Raw genomic sequence first — 8,489 nt, forward strand, 5'->3', positions numbered from 1 at the left:
ACCACATTGTACAATAGATCTCTTAAACTTATTCCTCCTATCTGGAATTTTGTATCCTTTGAACAATAGCTCCCTAATTCTCCCTAATTTTCAACCTCCTTTGTTCACAATGTCTTCAATTCTTCTTCTCAACCAAAAGGCTCTCCACTCTCCATCCCTACCATCCAAATTCTCTGTATGATTCAGGGTTCAAAAGAGGTTCCTATCGTGCCGTGAGACTCCTCCCCCAACTCTGGTTCTTGCTGGTAGCTGTTTTAATTATGTTCTCTAGCACTTGTTACAGTGATTCATATCCTGAATACGCGTGTGAATCGCCTGTGGACTGTTTAAAAATGTAGACTCTGACTAGACAGACCTAATCAGAATCTCTGTGTGTGAACTGCAGGCATCTGTAGTTTTACAAAGCTTCTAATGCACAGCGAGGGTATGAGAAAAACAGATAATACATAAATGACTAATTTTAGTGTTTAACCATACCATGCCTGTTGCTACTTATCTGTCTTTTGAATATGTGCTTTTAACTTCTAGAAGACAGAAACCATATATTACCGTTTTTTGTTTTTGTTTTTTTTTTGGTACACTACCCTTTCTTCCTATACCTAACCCACTCTCAGATCCAGGGCTGAGATGTTTCAATGAATATTTTGATATACACTTCTGCACATAGTAAAATCACCTAAGTGTTCAATAAACATTTTTGTATAATTTCACTGGGCCCAGGCACTGGATCTAGGAAGATGAAAGCAACATGAGTCCTTTTAGACTAGAATCCATAGCTAACAGGTAAATGTTGTTGAGACTGTTATTTGGTTGTTGGGACACATACGGGGTCAAGAAACTTTGCTATGATTAAAATGATTAACTTCTGAAAGAGGATAGTGGAGGATGGAAGGAGCCTCTGGGTTTGCAAAGGATGAAGGTTTCCGAGTATTTTGAGGAGGTTCTACTATTTGTGCCATCATACATTCCGCACCTTCCTATGCTGTGCAACAAGCAGGGAGAGGTTGTAAACCAAATACCTGCACATCTCCCTCCAAATGGCCACTCATTGGAAAAATAATCTATAGCTTTCCTGCTAAAGGAACATAGCGGGTGCATGAGGCATATAAGCGAGAGCATATGCTATGGCATAAACATGGGCTGCATCCGGGTGTCCATGCATGGTGTGTGTGCAAGGTCAGCTCTGTGGCTTTCTGCAGGCTGCTGGTATCTCCTTGTCCCATCCCTCAGCTCCTAGGGCTGCCCAGGCAATATTGGGAAAATCATGCGGGGCTTCTCTTAGGTGTCCCACTCTGTCCTTCCCATATCCATCTCCCCTGGAGTATTTTCTCCTTTTATTGCCAGATATCCCCAAAATCTCTCTTCCATTTAGCAAAAACTTTGGTGTGTGTGTGTGAGTTGGAGTCTTGTTCTGTCACTCAGGCTGGAGTGTAGTTTTACAATTATAACTCACTGCAGCCTCAAGCTCTTGGGCTCAAGGGATCCTCCCATCTCAGCCTCCCTAGTAGCTAGGACTATGAGCACCCATCACCATGCCCAGCTACTTTCTAAACATTTTTAGAGATGAGGTCTCACTATGTTGCCCAGGCTGGTCCCAAACTCCTAGTCTCGGCTTCCCAAAATGCTGTTATTAGAGGCATGAAGCCACCATGCCCAGTCCTAAAATCAATTCTTAAGAATGGATCCTATAACTAAATTTACAGAAAGGTGTACTTCACTGATAAAGCACTTGGATCTTACCAAGTAAATAACAAAAGTAAGACTTATTGAGTTCCTAATGTGTGCCAGGGTCTACTATGTTGATGCATTATTAGCAAATTAAATAGGGAAGATGATTGGAGGGTTGGGGTCTCCCACACCTCAGCACCTGTGACACATAGATGATGGCTTCCTCTTCTTCCTCCTAAGATGAGCCTTGCCTGCTGCTTCTTGAAGGACCACACACTTAGTCTTGATTTCAGATCCCTTTCTGAGCAGATCTCAGAACCTCTCTATGTTTGCTTTTTTCCCTGTGAACAACTAGTTTCTTTTGTTCCCAACTCCTTTTCCAAGAGGCACAAGGTTGCTTTCTAAACTAGGCCACTGGTTTAAACAGTAACCCCTAGGAAAGAATAGTTTCCAATGAGTGCTGCCATCTTGACAAATGGCCTTGATTCCAATGCACCCTTCTATATATGATCTACATACATGTAATATCAATCTTAATTTACATGTGATTTCAATCTATATACAATATTACTTTGTATATGTAACATCACCCTTTTATATGCAATGTGGCAGCAATCCATTTACTCTAAGGGATCATAATAGTTCCTACCTGATAGTGTTGTAGTGAAGATTCAGTGAAATAATACAGGTAATGAACCTACAACAGTGCCCAGCATAGAACAAGCACTCCACAAAGGTCCTTACTGTTGTCATCACTTTCCCTTCTGAACAGACTGTTGATAGTGTGATGTTCCTCAGACTACCTTCATTAGTTCCAACCTGCCCAATTTCCTCCATCCCTCCCTCTACCCACAGACTCTCCCTTCTGTCTCTTTCCACAGAGCTTCTATCAGTGGTAGTGGTGGTAGTAGTAAGAGCAGAAACAGAATTAAGAATAAATGGAAAGGTATTTCATGTTGCCTACTTAGCCATAACTAATTATAATTGTTTCCTTAGCATCAATAAACATGAAAGACTTCTGGCTGTAAAGGCATGTCAGGCACTGCTCCAGATGGAGTTTCCAGCCCTCTCCTTGCTTCCTGTCACATATGACTCTGCAGGCTGCCGCTAGACACTGTGGCTTCTTGTTAGACCTGCTTCGTGTGAACTTTGCTGTCATTGGGAATTTAATCATCTTTCTGAGGCAGGGACCACTGCTTTGTTCATCTGAACCAAGTTGTGATGTCAGAAAGGAAAACTAGCAAAAGTTAGGTCCCAATGTTATGAACAACTACTTAGGGTGCTCTGTCTCTGTCTAAAGAAAGAAAAACACAGTGATCCTAAATGTAAGTAATTCATCATGACATAAAGAGAGTTAAAGGAAAATTAACTTTGTAGCATAAAACAGCACTGACATATAAACCTACAGAACGAGTAGAAAAGATACTCAGGATAAAATTATGGGTTTAGAGGAGGTCCATGGAGTGAACTTAAAATAAATGTATAGTTACAGAAAGGGTTGAGAATCTCTCAGGCACTTTAGCCTCTGGATGTCCTAGACTATGGGATACTGTTTATGTTCTATGCTAGGACAAAACCAAACAGGCCCACTGGAAGCAAGCCAGGTCACTGGTGATATTCCTAGGCCTGGCTGCAGGAACCTTTGGGGGATATATGCCCTTCCTTTGTTTGGAGAAAAATGCTATCCTCTCTTATCCTCTGCTCTTGACTAAATAGACTCTATACCATCATCCCTTTAAGAAAAATGGGCAGGATCCAATCCTAGTTTTCTGTCTGTGTAATGCAGACATTAGGAGCCACTGGGCAGCACAGCCTAGAGTTCTCATTTTCTTTTGAATATAATAGCTTTTTGCAAGGAATGTAAAAGCAGTTGTGCAGCTACATTTGGCTTTAGCAAAAGGAGAAATCTATGAAAATTTAAAAATCAACATAGAACAAGGGGGACATTATTTGATTTTTAAAGGATTGTTGTCAAGGTACCTTGTGTCTGGGTGGGGAGAAAGAAACTATCACCTTTAGGCTGAGAGTTAGCTTTGACTCTACTTAGTGGGGCTCCTGTCCAATTTGTTAGTACCCTGGTGTCAGAGAGACAGGGGCTCCCCTGAGACAATTTCAGGTTTGTTTGGTGCTTTGAGAGGCCAGGCTGGGGAAAGGTTCAAGGAGGTGGCTGTTACCACCAATAAGAACAAGGGATGCATTTCCAGGGGCTTGGTTTGGAGTTGGATGGAGTCTACCTTCCACAGGGACATTGGCTATTTGGGGACAGATATAGGCTACCAAGGTCAAGTGCTTAATCTTCAGTCCAACACTTCGATGCTTCTTTCAATAGACCAAATTTCCTCATATTCACCCAAGTACTTCCAGATTTAAGAGGGCACTAACATGTAGTGAGAACCCAATAATATGTATATTACTACGGATGGATGGAGGAATGTCAGTCCCAATAGCTAGTCACAGGACACAAGTTCTTTGCTAGTATAGTTAGGTGAAAAATAATCTAGGCTCATGAGTGTCGAATGGGCCCAGATAGTGACTTAGGGTAGGTCATTGATAAAATGGCAGGTTTGAGGGATTAAGTTCAGTAGATTCAGGATATTTTCATATTCATGCAGGAAATACAGGAGAGCATCAGAGATAATTCTAAGTGTTACACATGGCACAACACCCAAGTAAATAGATTGAATTAGTGATTTTAAAGCTTCTCACCAAAAAAACTCATGCAGGGGAGTTTCATCTTCTCGCAGGCTGCCTGGATTCACCTGAGACAGGGGGCAGGATGGGAGAGGGCCATTGAGTTTTAGTGGATTGAGTCTATAGCTTCTGATCTGACTCTCCACTGAGGAAGTAGAAGTCTTTGGTGCCCAGGAAATTAGAGTGAATGGGAGATGACAAGGTCGTTGTTGAGACTGTTTCTTGTGCAGGGATCAAGTTACTTTAGAACCTGGATCTCTCAGAATGAATTGCTGGGGTCTCTGAACCTCAAACCAAATAGATGAGCTTTATATTTAGGCTGCACATTTCAAGATTGAAATCAAAATTGTCATTTTGACTACAGTGTCTCTTACCTGGAGTTACGGCAAACAGGAAGGGAAAATGTGATATGGGGCTTCACTAGAGCATCTAGAAGAGTAAGAAGAATGACCACTGTCATTTGACACCTCTATAACAGTTGCTGTGTTGTGATTAGATGCATCGATACGATTAAATATTTCATCTTCTTATGAGGTTCCCAGACTTTTTCAGTTTTGTTAAGAAACAAATAATCAGAATCGTTAAATAACTCTTCCAAAGCAGGGGACAGAGCCAAGATTTGAAGCCAGGGTTTAGATACTACAGCCCATCTTCTTCTTTTTTTTAGAGATACCAAGGGATTAATGGCACATCACACCTAGGCGTGCTATGGCGGGAAGCAGAATGCCAGGGGAACGTGTACTTCATTCATGTCATTGCAAATTAGTTTATTTGGGTAATCTCTTCTGGCACATCACTTAGCAATAGCAGAGGATTTAAATTAGATTTTCTTTAAGGGGATGTCTATGACCAGATTCTTGCTTGAAGACCTTCAAGGCAGGCACTAGTGGTGGGGCCTGACGTCTGCAGCATATCCTTGTGAAGGAGAATCTGAGCTGGTCCCTCTACCTTCTGAGTTACTATGCTAAGAAAGGAAACAGACAAACAGCAGGAGGTTGCAGTTCCCAGAAGAGGCATTGTTCTTCTTCAACCACCTCTGCTGTCTGCCCTGTTACCTAAACAAGTATTACTCTAAATACCTGAAAGAGTCATCTTCCAGGAATACACCTGATACTTGCAAAACAGGCCAGGCTTCTGTCCATAGGACTTCAAGATGCAAGTAGGTTTTGGGTTTTCTCTGCATGCCTGATTGGTCCTTGTCATTTCCCTAACACCAGTTCATTTTCTGATTCTTTTCTCTTTGGCCAAGTGCCTCCTTTTCACACTGTGTTAGTAACAACCATTGGGTAGACCAGTGGCATGTATGGCTGGCTTGCATAGATCCCACTCTTCAACTTCATGTTTGAGCATATGCCATCTATTACATCTCCCTGTCCTGTGAGTGATGTTGCAATCAATACAAATAAACTTCAGGGGCCCTCGGCTATAGGTAAACTGTGCCAGCATAAATCGATGAGGTGTTGAGAAACTCTATGTCACATACTCTGATGCTCTGTAATTCTATGTTTCTGGCTACCAGAGCCCTCCCACAGATTCCAGGGCTTGGTTTAGAAAGCTCCCTGCCTTTTCCAACTTGGCTCACAATGATCCCACCCAAAAATCTGGACTTCTCAGGAGAGACAATGGAACAATGGGAACCATGAGGGCTGTGTTATTCTCACTATTTGACTCAATCTGAACTGTGTCCACTGTAACAATTAAGGTGTAGGCAAATCTCTCTCAAAATCATCCCTGGACCACCAGCATCAGAATTAGGCGCTTGTTAAAAATGTAGATCCCCTCGGGACCTCCTATTTATTCAGAATTTCTGCAGTCAATACCCAGGAATCTGAATTTTAGACAAGCTCCCTGTTGTGTCAGTGCCCCTGAAGGAAACTGATGACACACTCAAATTAGGATAATTTTAGGAGAGTTTAATAAAGGGATCCTTTCAGAGAGGTAGTCGGGGTAAGGAGAAGTCGCAAGTGCTGTGCGCTGTTAAGAGCCTTGGTGCAGCTATGCAGGGGCACACGCAGCAAATGGGTTGCTGGAATCTGGAGCAGAGGGACTGTGGGAAGGGCCATAAGATAGGACGTGCTTGGGATTTTGCCATGGAGGGACTCAGCCAGTGCTTGATGGCCCAATAGGGGTATAAGAACCCCAACCTCACTTTGCCAATCTTCTGCAAACCAGAAGCCAGAGGTAAGAGAGCCTCTTGTTTCACTACACAGGAGGCAGCCCCCTAGGGCATGGGGCACGGTGAGAAGGATGGTGAGTGGCTCTGCGGGACAATGGAGACTGCCCAGCCTCTGACTCACCCACAGCAAACCTTGAGAACCACTGGGCTAAACGTTTTTCTTGTCCCCAGCCGATTAAGGCCAGTTGCAGTTCATAAGTAAATGAGACAGAGGGTGAAGGGGAGTAAAAGAAGAGGTGAAAATGGAAGATCCTATTACGGGAAATCCAGGGAAAGCCAGAAATCCAGGAAAAGAGGGTGAGGGAGTCGCAGGGCTGTGAGCAAGTCTATGCTTCACTTCCCTGACGCGCTCCAAATTCCCCTCATGCTGCCCTGCACTTTTAGTCACCTTCTCGTGTGTGTGTGTGTGTGTGTGTGTGTGTGTGTGTGTGTGTGTGTGTGTTTTCCTGCCTCCTTTTGCTTGGCACGTTTTCACTAACTCCCCAACCTAGCATGAGACTCTTCTCTTCAGTGCTCTGGGAATTGGAGGCAGCATTTTGTGCGTTTTAACTCTTTCTGTGGTCTCCATGATCTGCTACAAGTGGTTCCCATATTCGTGGGCACTTTTTCAAGACTTCATCTGACTGTTTCTGGAAGAGTCTGTGACTACAGTCGTCCTCCCTTATCCACAGTTTTGCTTTCTGCAGTTTTAACTACCCTGCAGAACAGTACAACAAGATATTTTGAAAGAGAGAGAGAAAGACCACATTTACATAGCTTTTATTGCAGTATATTTTTACAACTATTCTAGTTTATTGTTGTTAATCTCTTACTACACCTAATTTATAAATTAAACTTTATCATATATACACATGTATAGGAAAACACATAGCATATAAAGAGTTTGGTATTATCAGCAGTTTTAGGCGTCCACTGGGGGTCCTAGAATATATTCCCCATGGATAAAGTGGGACCACTATACTTTCTAGCAAAGGTGTGACATTGAACAGAGAGGTGAGACACCAGTGAGAGCTACCAGACCAAAGGTGAGTGTTGGGGGAATCCTTAGAGAAAGCTTATTTGACATTTTTGAAAGAGTTTATTGAGGAACTCGTTAAAATTCAAGATTAACTAAATTGTCTCAAATTATATGTTTTCAGACCAGGGATTGCTGCCAGCTCCCTAAAAGTAACCATTTATCTTAAGGGTTTTTAGCAGTTCATATTGTGGAACTGGTCCCAAATCCTACCTTCATGATTTTTTTAAAATATGGAACACTTCACTAATTTGCATGCCATCCTTGCACAGGGGCCAATGCTAATCTTCTCTGTATCATTCCAATTTTAGCATATGTACTGCTGAAGCAAACAACTAAAAAACTAGGCATTTTTTTCAGTAAGAAAAATGCATACTTTTTTCCTTCTTTGATGACAAATTCTGCCCTCCAGCTATATTTTCTTTGTTACACACAGCTACACTTTGCTATGCCCCTGCATCCTTCTTGTTGCATCAGATTCCATGTAAAGCAAAGAGAATAAAAATTAGATGTATCTCCCATCTACCTGGGGAAGTCTGACGGCAAAGCATAAAATCCATTGACTTTTCCCCTCTGTTTTTAACTGAGAATGGAATTAGAATTTTACTCTCTTCTTCACACCCTACATCCATCCATTTGTTCATCTAAGTGCATACGCATTTCACCATAAAGACTCAAATCCACTGGGGAAGAACAAACAGTAATAGTTTACATTTTTTGAGCATTTACTACATACCTGTCATTATTCTGAATGCTTACTATAGATTATTTTATTTAATCCTCGCACGCACACTATGAGGCAGGTACTTACTATTGCCACTTTTCGAATGTGGAAGGTGAGGCACATGGCAGTTAAATAACTTGCCTAGGCTCAGACTCCTGCTAAATCTTAGAGCCAGGATTAAAACCAAGGCAGTCTGACTTCAGAGCCTGTGCCCT

The 8,489-nt window shown here is 42.2% G+C and overlaps 1 non-coding gene across 1 annotated transcript; it reads right to left on the reverse strand.

Annotated features, from left to right (window-relative positions):
- Positions 1-7,777: 7,777 nt before the first annotated feature.
- LOC116458209 (U6 spliceosomal RNA) lies at positions 7,778-7,883 on the reverse strand. Its single transcript, XR_004245256.1, has one exon. It is a non-coding gene; the product is annotated as a U6 spliceosomal RNA (small nuclear RNA).
- Between the last annotated feature and the right edge of the window lie 606 nt (positions 7,884-8,489).

This window comes from Hylobates moloch, unplaced genomic scaffold (genome assembly GCF_009828535.3).
Source record: "Hylobates moloch isolate HMO894 unplaced genomic scaffold, HMol_V3 SCAFFOLD_18, whole genome shotgun sequence".
NCBI classification, from domain to species: Eukaryota; Metazoa; Chordata; class Mammalia; order Primates; family Hylobatidae; genus Hylobates; species Hylobates moloch.